Genomic DNA, 14390 nt, shown 5'->3' with positions numbered 1-14390 from the left:
TAGGATTCTGAATTTGTTTTTAAATTTTTTTAAAAAAGGACAGTATGGCCTTCTTAGTTTTATGCGGGGTTATAATCATAATTTTGACACTGGACAGTTGCCCCCTTTGTTAGGGGGCAGAGCACTTGTAAACCAGGGGTTATGAGTTCGTTTCCCATAGAGGATAAAACTCTAATAACCATTCCCCAGTATTGCATAAAAGATTCACAGATCACAGTCATTGCCATCTGAATACATGCCTCCTTAGCTCAGGGGCAGAGCACTGGTCTTGTAAACCAGGGGTCGTGAGTTCGATTCTCACAGGGGGCAAGTCTTTAAGAATCATTAAACATCTTTTTGAAGAAAAGATTCATATATACCTGTACAGATACCTTCTTAGCTCAAGGGCAGGCACTGGTCTTGTAAACCAGGGGTCGTGATTTCGATTCACACGGGGGGCAAACATTTAAAAACCTTTTAATAATGTGTTTATGGAAACCCTATATCAGGAATGTGGACATCTGTACAGATGCCTCCTTAGCTCAGGGGCAGAGCACTGGTTTTGAAAACCCAGGGGTCCGAGAGTTCGATTCTCTCAGGGGGCAAACATTTAATAGCCGTTAAGCACGTGTTATGGAAATCCATGGTAAAAAAAACCCACAATGAAAAAAACTTGATTTATTGAAAAATAAGACTATAATTTCGAAATCCACCTGGATTCCATCTTCAGATTTTCCCGGACCTGAAACTGTAGTCTCATTTTCAATAAATAATTTTTTGCATTGTGCGTTTTTCTACCGTAGTATCAACCAGAAGAGTATTTTACCATTCATGGAATCTATATATCAGGTTTGTGAACACCTGTACAGATGCCCTTAGCTCAGGGGCAGAGCACTGGTCTTGTAAACCAGGGGTCGTGAGTTCGATTCTCACAGGGGGCAAATATTTAATAACCTTTAATCATGTGTTATGGAAATCCCTATATCAGGGATGTGGGGTTTTTGTATAGCTATTTCTTTAGCCAGGGGCAGAGTACTAGTCTTGTAAACCAGGGGTCGTGAGTAGTAACTCACGACCCCTGGCTTTCAAGACCAGTGCTCTGCCTTGAGCTAAAAAGGTATAGGTACAGGTATATATAAATCTTTTTCTTCAACAGATTTTTAATGATTCTTAAAGATTTGCCCCCTGTGAGAATCGAACTCACGACCCCTGGTTTACAAGACCAGTGCTCTGCCCCTGAGCTAAGGAGGGCATCTGTAAAGATGTCAATAAATTTATATATGATTTTTTCTTCTACGATATTCAATGACTCTCACAGGGGGACCCTTTAATAGCCATTACACATGTGCTATAGAAATTCGTATATCAAGGGTTTTGATATATGTACAGATGCCTCCTTCGCTCAGGGGAAAAGCACTTGTCTTGTAAACCAGGGTCGAGAGTTTAATTCTCTTTTAAATAAACCATTAAGCATGCTACAGAAATTCATATGTCATGGATGTGGGCATCGGCATAGATACCTCCTTAGCTAGGGGACCTTATGCTGCATTTGTTACTGTTCGTCCAGCCTCGACAGACGCTATCTTACATCCTCAGCCCTTTCAAGGCTAAACCTGGTAAAAAAAAAAAACACTTGAATAAGTATATGGAATATGTGATTGGAATAACTTGAAAAAAAAAACGAGGATCGACGGTTTGGCCACTTCTCTATATAAATTTACTACACAACTGATAACAAATATATACATACAATGAAATAGATGCATTGAAGATGATGGACGGCACTCGGTTAAATTACTCTAGTTGACAAAAAAAAATGGGGGCTAAAGATGAGTAGTGTTACACCCAACTGATAGGGTTAAATATTGCTATGGAAAGCTCTATGTATCCCAAATGCTAACAACTGTACAGGCTTTATCTGAGGAACAGAACACTGGTAAAGCATGGGGAATGAATTCAATTTTCAAAATGGTCACTCCCAAAGACCAAATTTTTTACTTATTTACTAATTACTCCTATGTAGATCTGGTTATAGGAAATGAAATGCCTCTAGATAGTGTTTTTTTCACGATTGGCTACAAAATATATATATATATATATATAATATATATATATATATATATATGTGTGTATATATATATATATATATATATATATATATATTGTGTGTATATATATATATATATATAAAATATATATATTTTATATATATATAATAAGGGTGGGGATTTGAAATGTGTAATACTTTTCATATTTCGTGTTACCCCCCACCAGCTTGGCGAACAATGGCAAGCTACGCTGCCACGGGCATCCACTGGTGGCGTCAGTAGATGCCACTGACGCCGCCATTTACTGCCGTCCTGTCTGCAGAGTGCAATCACTCCCAATGCCGTAACTGCTTGGGCAAGAATGATATGACGATTGTGGGTATGACCTTGGGGGAAGTCTCTGCCCAAAGTTGACCAAACATTCTCAATGGGATTGAGATCTGACAATTTGGGTGAATGTGGCACAGCGTAATCTCAGGTCTTGCCGAAATCGTTCTTAACGACAACACTGTTTGTGTGGAAAGGGATGTTATCTTGGACAAGGAAAAAATGGCTCTGAATCGAGGAACACCATGGCTCTCACCAAATGGTAGAAACATCAGTAGGCCTACACCGTAAACCTGCTGGGCCCGACAACCGTCAACTCTCCAAACCCGTAACTGTGCATCCACTCAAAACAGCCAGCATTTCTAAGTCTGCATGCTACAACATAATGTGAAGTCCATATTAATTAAAGTAATTGATTAATTAAGAAGAAGAAAATGGTTCAGGGTAAGAGGACGTGGCAACTAACTACTGTAAAGGGTGTTGTCACTGAGTAATCAATGGTTTTCATTAGTTTATGTATTCATGCACTTCCTATTTGTCTTTCTATAGCAGACTGATTTAAAATTTTGAATAAACATTTACTTGATTTTCCTCTGTCGTGCATCTAGGGTGCCCACTTCTGCTTTGTCTTTGGTGGATCCAGTTGCTTGGTGTTGCTGGATCCACAAAGACACGGTTATCTTTGAAGTACCTAATCTTGATATTTCGGCTCTTAAATAGTCTTAATGGTCTATTACTAAATTTGGGCATGATACAAGGCCCTAGCCATATAAAACTCTGAAACACTGTTCGAACACACTAGAAGCTTCATCTTTTTCTAAGCTTTGAAAACAAGTATCATTTTTTCCGAATCAACTCCTAGCGACCGTTTCGATTTCATCAACTCCCAAGAAAAGATATTTTATTTTAGGCATGTACATCAAACATCGATGAATTAACATTTGTACAGATGCCTACTTCCAATCAGGGGGAAGAGGGCGTATTGTAAACCAGGAGTCATGAGATACTTTATCACTGGACCAAACCCTTTAAATAACCATTAAACACTGTTAAAGAATTTCCTTGGGCATAGATATTGATACATTAAACATCTGTAGAAGAAAATAATCATATATCCCCAGTTATTGAATTCGCACAGAAATACCCTCAGCTCATACCCATAGCATTAGTCTTGTAAACCAGCGGTCTTGAGTTTAAGTCTCACAGGTGACAAACCTTTAATAAACATTCGTTGTAGAAAAAAATCATATGTCACATGACACTTTATTGATGCCTCCTTAGCTCAGGGGGAGGCACTGGTCTTGAAACCGGGGCCGTGAGTTCGATTCTCACAGGGGGCAAACCACTAACCCTTACAGTGATACGGGTGCCGTTTGACGTTTTGTTGTTTTAAAACCCAGAAAAATTCACTCAATTGTACTGGTTGTACTGACAAGGCTATAGGGAACATTATCATTTTTCATCAGTACATTTTAAAATATATTAGAAAAACTCTCAAAGAGAAAAGCAGTACAAATTACTCCTTTGTTTCTTTGGATTTGGCAACTAAAGATAGGGTTTATCCCGGGGGTGTTAATCAAACCTGTCCTTATCAAACGGTGTTCTTAACTTGGGGAGCCGTACACTGAACTTAGCTGTCCTCCAAGACAAATGAGTATATATTTTGTAACATATGTGTATAATGTAAATATATCCTATGTACATAAAGCATATTTATGTGTGTTTATATATAATATATAAATTATAAAAGTAAATTACAAGATATCATATAACAACAGAAGCTGTCAGATAATTATCAGGTTATATCTGCTAGGTTGCCAGGCATGCGACAAGCTTCAAATAAAAAAGCATCTTTTCGTAAGGAATATTGTAAAATTCATTTATTGCCTTATTGTCAAGTAACTGTTTCGACGTGTGCCATAAGAAGGAATGTTCAAAACTGCTAAAAATGTTATTTAGAAAATACAGCACTGGATATCACACAGAGAATGCATATAATTTCAGAGCATATCTATATGTGTTAAAATATAATACTTAGCTTAGGAGCAAGCACTGGTCTTATAAACCAGGGGCTGTGAGTTACTGTCTCACTGATGGCAAACCTTTAATAATCATTAAAAAATGTGTTAAAGAACTTCTTTTATGAAGGATGTTGATATATAAAATATCTGTTGAAGAAAAAAAATATATATATATCACAGTTTTTGACATTTGTACAGATCCTCCTTAGCTCAGGGGCAGAAACACTGGTCTTGTAAACCAGGGGTCGTGAGTTCGATTCTCACAGGGGGAAACCTTTAATAACCTTAGTGATTCTATATCAGATATTATCATCTGTGCAAGTGCCTCCTTAGATCAGGGGCACAACACTGAGATGGGTTTTTTCTCATTGGTGGCAAAACTTTAATGCCCATTAAACATGTGATAAATTAAATAAATATTATGTTAAGGAAGAGATTCAATATCCCCAGTTGCTGACATCGGGACATATATCTCCTTAGCTCAGGGGCAGAGCACTGGTCCCTTTTAATCCAGTGGTCGTGAGTTTTTGCTCTTAGGAAGCAAAATTTGTTAAAGGGAAAAATTTCGTATGAAGGAAGAAATTTTACCGGTTGACATTAAAGGGGGAACCGACAAGAAAAGAAATTGGACGAGAGGTAGGAAAAGATCAATTATTTTTTTTCTTTATATATTTACGTAATATCAATATAAATACAGAGAGAGAGAGACGCAAAGGTGCACTGCACTCTGCAAATCTAAGCTAGTTAACAGGAATAGCGTTTTTTAGGAGAGTGTTGGTCTTGTTAAAACCGGGGGAGCGAGTATAACTCTCAAAGTTTGGGAAACCAGTTATTATCATTAAAACATGTGTTACATAAGAGCTTTATGTCAGAGATACTGACATTTGTACAGATGCCTCCTTAGCTCAGGGGCAGAGCACTGGTCTTTTTAAACCATGGTCGTGAGTTCGATTCTCACAGGGGCAAACCTTTGATAACCATCAAAAAACTTTCAGGTATTTTTAAGCATTATTGATGTCTGATTTGGGAATATTCAGTCAGAAATTACATTAGTTTTGTACACATAATTTCTCCCTACTTTCAAAAAATACTACTATACTGTATATTTGCAACCCAAAATATGATTATAAGAGACGCTTGTTTTTTTTATTATATATATATACATCAAATATATAATATAAGAATATATATAAATATATATATATATATATATTATATATTATATATTTATTATGTTATATTACATATTGTTATATATATATAATTACAAACAAGGTTCTTATAATCATATTTTGGTTGCAAATTACAGTATAGTAGTATCTTTGAAAGTAGGAGAAAATTATGTGTACAAAACTATGTAATTTTCTGACTGAATTTCCCAATCAAAACATCAATAATGCTTAAAAATACCTGAAAGTTTTTGATGGTTATCAAAGTTTGCCCCCTGTGAGAATCGAACTCACGACCCTGTTTACAAGACAGTGCTCTGCCCTGAGCTAAGGAGCTCTGTACAAATGTCAGTATCTCTGACATATAAGCTCTATTAACACATGTTTAATGATATAACTGGTTTACCAACTTTGAGAGTTTACTCGCTCACCGTGTTTAACAAGCCACACTCTCCCCCCAAACGCTATTCTGTTAACTAGCTTAGATTTGCAGAGTGCAGTGCACCAATGCGTCTCCTCTCTCTGTATTTATATGATATTACGTAAATATATAAAGAAAAAAAATAATTGATCTTTTCCCTACCTCTTCGTCCAATTTCTTTTCTTGTCGGTTCCCCTTTAATGTCAACCGGTACATTTCTTCCTTCATTACGAAATTCTTCCTTAACAAATTTTGCTTCCTAAGAGCATAAACTCACGACCACTGGATTACAAGACCAGTGCTCTGCCCCTGAGTAAGGAGATATATGTCCAGATTCAGCAACTGTGATATTGAATCTCTTCCTTAACATAATATTTATTTAATTTATCACATGTTTAATGGGCATTAAAGTTTTGCCCACCAATGAGAAAAAACCCCTATCTCCAGTGTTGTGCCCCTGATCTAAGGAGGCACTTGCACAGATGATAATATCTGATATATGAATCACTAAGTTATTAAAGGTTTGCCCCCTGTGAGAATCGAACTCACGACCCCGGGTTTTACAAGACCAGTGCTCTGCCCCTGAGCTAAGGAGGCATCTGTACAAATGTCAAAAACTGTGATATATATATATTTTTTTTCTTCAACAGATTTTTTATATATCAACATCCTTCATAAAAGAAGTTCTTTAACACATGTTTAATGATTTTTAAAAAGGTTTGCCATCAGTGAGACAGTAACTCACAGCCCCTGTTTATAAGACCAGTGCTCTGCTCCTAAGCTAAGTATTTTTATTTTAACAAATATAGATATGCTCTGAAATTATATGCATTCTCTGTGTGATATCCAGTGCCTGTATTTTTAAATAACATTTTTAGCAGTTTTGAACATTCCTTCTTATGGCACACGTCGAAACAGTTACTTGACAATAAGGCAATAAATGAATTTTACAATATTCCTTACGAAAAGATGCTTTTTTATTTGAAGCTTGTCGCATGCCTGGCAACCTAGCAGATATAACCTGATAATTATCTGACAGCTTCTGTTGTTATATGATAATCTTGTAATTTACTTTTATACATTTATATATTATATATAAACACACATAAAATTGCGTATGTACATAGGAATATATTTACATATATACACATATGTTACATATATATACTCATTTGTCTTGGGGGACAGCTAAGTTCAGTGTCCCGGCTCCCCAAGTTAAGTAACACCGTTTGATAAGGACAGGTTGATTAACACCCCCGGGATAAAACCCTATCTTTAGTTGCCAAATCCAAAGAAACAAAGCAGTAATTGTACTGCTTTCTCTTTGAGAGTTTTTCTAATATATTTTAAAATGTACTGATGAAAAATGATAATGTCCCTATACCCTTGTCCACGTACAACCAGTAAAATTTGAGTGAATGTTCTAGGTTTTATAAACAAACAAACGTCAAACGGCACCCGTATCACTTTTAAGGGTTAGTGGTTTGCCCCCTGTGAGAATCGAACTCAGGGCCCCCTGGTTTACAAGACCAGTGCTCGCCCTAAAGCTAAGGAGGCATCAATAAATGTGTCATGTGACATATGATTTTTTTCTACAACGAATGTTTTTTAAAAGGTTTGTCACCTGTGAGACTTAAACTCAAGACCGCGGGTTTTACAAGACTAATGTATGGGTACTGAGCTGAGGGTACTTCTGTGCGAATTCAATAACTGTGATATATGATTATTTTCTTTACAGATGTTTAATGTATCAATATCTAGGGAAAAAGGAAATTCTTTAACAGATGTTTAAGGGGTTATTTAAGGTTTGGTCCGTGATAAAGTATCTCATGACCCCTGGTTTACAATACTCCCCTCTTCCCCCTGATTGAAGTAGGCATCTGTACAAATGTTAATTCATCAGATTTTTGGATGTAATGCGCAAAAATAAAGTATCTTTTCTTGGGAGTTGATGAAATCGAAACGGTCGCTAGGAGTTGATTCGGAAAAAATGATACTTGTATTCAAAGCTCGGAACAAATGAAGCTTCATCGTGTGTTCGAACAGTGTTTTGGAGTTGATATGGCTAGGCCTTGTATCATGCCAATATTAGTAATAGACCATTAAGACTTTTAAAGAGCCGAAATATCAAGATTAGGTACTTCAAAGATAACCGTGTCTTTGTGGATCCAGCAACACCAAGCAACTGGATCCACCAAAGACAAAGCCAGAAGTGGGCACCCTAGATGCACACAGAGGAAGATCAAGGTAAAGGGTCATTAAAAATTTTAAATCAGTTGCTATATGAAAGACAAATAGGAAGTGCATGAATATCATAAGCTAATGAAAACCATTGATACTCAGTGACAACACCCTTTACAGTAGTTAGTGCCACGTCCTCTTACCATGAACCATTTTCTTCTTCTTAATTAATAAATTACTTTAATTAATATGGACTTCACATTATGTTTAGCATGCAGACTTAAAAAATGCTGGCTGTTTGAGTGGATGCACAGTTACGGGTTTGGAGAGTTGACGGTTGTCGGGCCCAGCGGGGTTTACGGTGTAGGCCTACGTGATGTTTTCTACCATCTGGGAGAGCATGGTGTTCCTCGATTCAGAGCCATTTTACCTTTCCAAGATAACATCCCTTTCCACACAAACAGTGTTGTCGTTAAGAACGATTTCGGCAAGCCCTTTGAGATTACGCTGTGCCAACATTCCCCCAATTGTCAGATCTCAATCCCATTGAGAATGTTTGGTCAACTTGGGCAGAGACTTCCCCCAAGGTCATACCCACAATCGTCATATCATTCTTGCCCAAGCATTTAGGGCCCATGGGGAGTGATTGCACTCTGCAGACAGGACGGCAGTAAATGGCGGCGCAGTGGCATCTACTGACGCCACCAGTGGATGCCAGTGGCAGCGTAGCTTCCCCATTGTTCGCCAAGCTGGTGGTGGTAACACGAAATATTAAAAGTTTTACATTTAAAATCCCCACCCCTTTTATATATATATATATAATATAATATATATATATATATATATATATTATATACACAAATATATATATTAATATATATATATATATATATACACACATATATATATATATATATTAATATTATAATATATATATATATATGTAGCCAATCGTGAAAAAAACCATTTAGAGGCATTTCATACCTATAACCAGATCTACATAGGAGTAATTAGTAAATAAGTAAAAAATTTGGTCTTTGAGGAGTGACCATTTTGAAAATTGAATTCATTCCCCATCCCTTTACCAGTGTTCTTTTCCTCAGATAAAGCCTGTACAGTTGTTAGCATTTGGGATACATAGAGTTTTCCATAGCACATATTTAACCCTATCAGTTGGGTGCTTAACACTACTCATCTGAGCCCCCATTTTAGTCAACTAGAGTAATTTAACCGAGTGCCGTCCATCATCTTCAATGCATCTATTTCATTGATGTATATATTTTTTATCAGTTGTGTATATGTGATATAGAGAAGTGGCCAAACCGTCTTCCTCGTTTTTTTTTTTTTTCAAGTTATTCCATATCACATATTCCATATACTTTTTCAAGTGTTTTTTTTTTTACCAGGAGCCTTGAAAGGGCTGAGGGATGTAACATAGCGTCTGTCGAGGTGGACGAACAGTAACAAATGCAGCATAAGGCCCCCTGAGCTAAGGAGGTATCTATGCCGATGCCCACATCCATGACATATGAATTTCTGTAGCATGCTTAATGGTTTATTAAATGAGAATTAAAACTCTCGACCCTGGGTTTACAAGACAAGTGCTTTCCCTGAGCGAAGGAGGCATCTGTACATATATCAACACCCTTGATATACGAATTTCTATAGCACATGTGTAATGGCTATTAAAGGGTTCCCCCTGTGAGAGATCATTGAATATCCGTAGAAGAAAAAAATCATATATAAATCATTGACATCTTACAGATGCCTCCTTAGCTCAGGGGCAGAGCACTGGTCTTGTTAAACCAGGGGTCGTGAGTTCGATTCTCACAGGGGGCAAATCTTTAAGAATCATTAAAATCTGTTGAAGAAAAGATTTATATATACCTGTACTATACCTTTTTAGCTCAAGGGCAGAGCATGGTCTTTAAAGCCAGGGGTCGTGAGTTACTACTCACGACCCCTGGTTTACAAGACTAGTACTCTGCCCCCGGCTAAAGAAATAGCTATACAAAAAATCCACATCCCCTTTATATATGGATTTCCATAACACCCTGTTTAAGGATCATTAAAATGTTTGCCCCTGTGAGAAATCGAAACTCACGACCCCTGGTTTACAAAACCAGTGCTCTGCCCCTGAGCTAAGGAGGCATCTGTACAGGTGTTCACAAACCTGATATATAGATTTTCCCTGAATGGTTAAAAAACTCTTCTGTGTGATTATACGGTAGAAAAAACGCACAATGCAAAAAAATTATTTATTGAAAATGAGACTACAGTTTCAGGTCCGAAGATTGAAGATGGAATCCAGGTGGATTTCGAAATTATAGTCTTATTTTCAATAAATCAAGTTTTTGCATTGGGGTTTTTTCTACCATGGATTCCATAACACGTGCTTAACGGCTATTAAATGTTTGCCCCCTGAGAGAAAACGAAAAATCTCGACCCCCGGTTTTTCAAGACCCGTGCTCTTTCCCCTGAGCTAAGGAGGCATCTGTACAGATGTCCACATTCCTGATATATGGATTTCCATAACAAAATTTTTAAAGGTTATTAAATGTTTGCCCCTGTGTGAATCGAACTCACGAACCCTGGTTTTTCAAGACCAGTGCCCCGCCCTTGAGCTAGAAGGTATCTGTACAGGTATATATGAATCTTTTCTTCAACAGATGTTTAATGATTCTTAAAGGACTTCCCCCTGTGAGAATCGAACTCACGACCCCTGGTTTACAAGACCAGTGCTCTGCCCCTGAGCTAAGGAGGCATGTATTCAGATGGCAAGACGTGATCTTGGAATCTTTATGCAATACATGGGTAATGGTTATTAGAGTTTTATCCTCTATGGGAATCGAACTCATAACCCTGGTTTACAAGTGCTCTGCCCCCTAACTAAGGAGGCAACTGTCCAGATGTCAACAATTATGATTATTAAAGCCCCTATTTAGCATATGTTTAATCAATACTAACGGAACCGTTGCCTATACGTGAGTTTCACCTTTACATTTCCTATAAAATCGAAAAAGGCACAGATATGTCCAAGACACTATCCCTAAGAAAAAAACCATGTTCTATCTACATAGATCAAAATTTACGCGAGGGCTGATGTAACCAGTGTAAAATCGGGAAAATGATATTTGAAAGTGTTTAAAGGGAAAAGTTTATATAATTGTCATACATAACACATAATTATTATCATATAATGAAAATTCTTGATGCGGTTGCAAACTCAGCAATTACCATCTCAAATTTACTCTTAGCAAGAGCCGTATGCATTTTTCCCGAGAGAGAGCGAGAGCGAGAGAGAGAGAGAGAGAAAGAGAGAGAGAGAGAGAGAGAGAGAGGGAAAAAGAGAGAGAGAGAGAGAGAGAGAGAGAAATATAAAATATAAATGAATCTCTTGCTCTGCGTTACGAAAAAGTTATAAACTTCATGTGTAAACCATCGAATATATTATTTTAGGACAGTGCAATACATATTTTACGGGAGTGAGAGAGAGAAGGGGGAAAAATAAGGCTTGGTCCCAGTAGCATAGTGGGCCCCATCCTTTTCAACAATTTAAGGGGCATCAGCAAATCGGAGAGCTTTTCAAGAGCCAGAGGATTTTTAAAAAATCAGTAACACACACACACACACACACACACACACACACACACACACATATATATATATAATATATATATATATATATAAATATATATATATATATATATATATATATATATATATACACACACATATATTTGCAATGGGTTCATTGCTGGAAAGCGCAGTCGTATCAAGAAGAAAAACACATTTATTACACGACGTTTCGGATTTAAAATTAAATGAAATAACCAATCTATTTGGATAAAGTGGAATATATGCATATACTATAAAATAAAACATAAAAATCTGAAAAAGGGCTTTGCAAGCTTGAAATATGAAAGTAAGGCAATAAAACAAGTACGAAATAAAAATAAACAAACTTGACAAAACATGGAATTAAATGACAGTACAAAAGAAATTGAAGAATACCATTAAAACGAAAAAAAATGGATATAAACAACAAACACAACGAAACACAATGAAAATAAAAACACACAACCAAATGGGCAGTATGTTATGGTCAGTGGGTTACGATTTCAAAAGCATAAGTGCTTTCGTTATTGCCGAGTGTTGGCTTATGGATGGATATAAGTATGCTTTCCCTGATGAGCTGGTGGTGGTATGGAGTGGTTGCCAAGACTGAATTTTTTTGGCTATGTATGGGGTGATCTGTGTCATCTGCATGATTCCCGATTGCTGAAAGGGTTAGTTTGGTCACTTGGATGCCAGATCCGTCGGAAATACTCATATACTGTGAGATCTGCTCTTTTAGATGTTTGGTGGTATTACCAATATATGATGCATTATAGCTATCGCACGTATATTTGTACAAAAATGTTTGATTTAATTGAAGAGGTATTGTATCAAGGAATTTTGGACAGCCTATTTTGTTCTGAAAATAACTTAATTTTATATGTGGGCGTATTCACTGATAAGTTTGGATACATTATGCTAACTTGTTGGCTGGTGAAACCCGTGTAAATGACAGGAAAATAAAGCAAATTTTGGGGTACCATGATGTTGGTGTATTCATAAATGATGACGTTGTTCAGTTTTGCTGATATATTTATCAGTAAATTGTTAGGGGAAGCTATTATTGCAGAGGAGGTTATAGAGAATGAAAGTTCCTGAGTTGTGCATGTCTAATTTTAGCAAATGGGGGTAAGCTCGATTGGTGAGCGAGTTGACTAGATTGCATTTATATGAAAGTGGGGTGAATGAGATAACTTTGAACACAGATTAGTAAATGTATTTTTCTGTACATTGAAATGTTAAAACTGTTGCCAGAGTGATAGATGGATATGTCTATAAGGTAGTTTTTCTTTCTTTTCAAACGCAATAAATTTCATATTCGGGTGTTGTCAATTTAAGTAGCTAAGGAATTCCGTACGTGTGTCAGTGGTTTGAATATGAGGGAAGTATCAATTTTTTTTTTTTTTTTTTTTTGTAATAAAAGGTTGGGAAAAGACTAGGGCAGTTAAAAGCCACGATGACATAAAAATGTAGCTAGGGGTAGGATCCCATAGCTACGCCGCATAATGTTTGTTATCAAAAATAAAACAGCAATCTTGCGCTGACAGTTCACGCATCATCATTAGATTCTCTTTCGAAAAGCCCTTTGGGGTTTTTTCGTCAGTCTCGAATAAGTTGTTTATGCAGATGTCTTTGTTTGTTATAGGATATTAATAAATAATGACATATCAAGTTTGCTTGATTTATTGCTTTATCTTAGTTTTCAAGTTTGTAAAGCCTTATCTTAGGATTTTTTATGCTTTTAATTTTTTAGTGTGTGTGTGTGTGTGTGGGGTGGGGTGTGTGTGTGTGTGTGTGTGTGTGTGTGGTGTTTGTGTGGGGTGTTTTGTGTGTGTGTGTGTGTGTGTGGTGGTTTTTTTAATAAAAAGTTGTAGTTACAGAAATATATAAACCAAAAGTTGTTATATATAACCATACATATATATATGCATGTTATGTGTCTGTATAAATACACTGAAAACATATATTAAATATATATTATATATATATAATATATATATATATATATATATATATATGTGTGTGTGTGTGTGTGTGTGTGTGGTGTGTGTGTGTGTGTGTGTGTGTGTGTTTGTGTGTGTGTGTGCGTGGTGTGTGTTGTGTGGTGTGTGTGTGTGTGTGTGTGTGGTTTTGTGTGTGTGTGTACTCGCCGCTTATTGATGCACCGTCTTCCAAAATTGCCGTGTGCTGCCTTTGCGGGCAGACGTGCACGCATGCCTAAAATTTACAGGCGTATGCAAATTACATATAACGAAGTAGCTCACTTCAGTTTCGCCTATTGAACTCAAAAATGAAAATGATTTTTCCAAGAGTATTTTCACGGCTGTTAAGGGTAAAGAACTTTTAATTATCATAAATAAAAGAGGGGGAATTTTGGGTTTACTTCTGGTAATTATAACATATCTAGTAAATTATAAAATAATTATTTACTTAGCTACATCTGATATCACACGATACACTCTCATGGGCTAAACGTGGTCCCCGTCATCAGCTCCCCCCCTTTTCGAGCCGCTCAGCCTGTAAATATATGGTAAATGTTTTTTCAGTGCATTTCTTTGAAAAATTTTTAGTAATAACAAAGATAAAACGATCATCAAAAAAAAAAGCAAAAAAAAAATTAATTGCT

At 36.5% G+C, this 14390-nt stretch overlaps 7 non-coding genes across 7 annotated transcripts; 4 read left to right on the top strand and 3 right to left on the bottom strand.

Annotated features, from left to right (window-relative positions):
- Positions 1-237: 237 nt before the first annotated feature.
- On the top strand, positions 238-309 carry Trnat-ugu. Its single transcript has one exon. It is a non-coding gene; the product is annotated as a tRNA-Thr (tRNA).
- A 201-nt stretch (positions 310-510) lies between these two features.
- On the top strand, positions 511-584 carry Trnas-uga. Its single transcript has one exon. It is a non-coding gene; the product is annotated as a tRNA-Ser (tRNA).
- A 266-nt stretch (positions 585-850) lies between these two features.
- On the top strand, positions 851-920 carry Trnat-ugu. Its single transcript has one exon. It is a non-coding gene; the product is annotated as a tRNA-Thr (tRNA).
- Positions 921-1158: 238 nt separating this feature from the next.
- Trnat-ugu lies at positions 1159-1231 on the bottom strand. Its single transcript has one exon. It is a non-coding gene; the product is annotated as a tRNA-Thr (tRNA).
- A 3343-nt stretch (positions 1232-4574) lies between these two features.
- Trnat-ugu lies at positions 4575-4647 on the top strand. Its single transcript has one exon. It is a non-coding gene; the product is annotated as a tRNA-Thr (tRNA).
- Positions 4648-6489: 1842 nt separating this feature from the next.
- Trnat-ugu lies at positions 6490-6562 on the bottom strand. The gene has a single exon. It is a non-coding gene; the product is annotated as a tRNA-Thr (tRNA).
- Positions 6563-10838: 4276 nt separating this feature from the next.
- Positions 10839-10910, bottom strand: Trnat-ugu. The gene has a single exon. It is a non-coding gene; the product is annotated as a tRNA-Thr (tRNA).
- Positions 10911-14390: the final 3480 nt, after the last annotated feature.

Source organism: Penaeus monodon, unplaced genomic scaffold, assembly GCF_015228065.2.
Source record: "Penaeus monodon isolate SGIC_2016 unplaced genomic scaffold, NSTDA_Pmon_1 PmonScaffold_8638, whole genome shotgun sequence".
Taxonomy (NCBI): domain Eukaryota; kingdom Metazoa; phylum Arthropoda; class Malacostraca; order Decapoda; family Penaeidae; genus Penaeus; species Penaeus monodon.
This window is presented reverse-complemented; position numbering and strand designations above follow the sequence as displayed.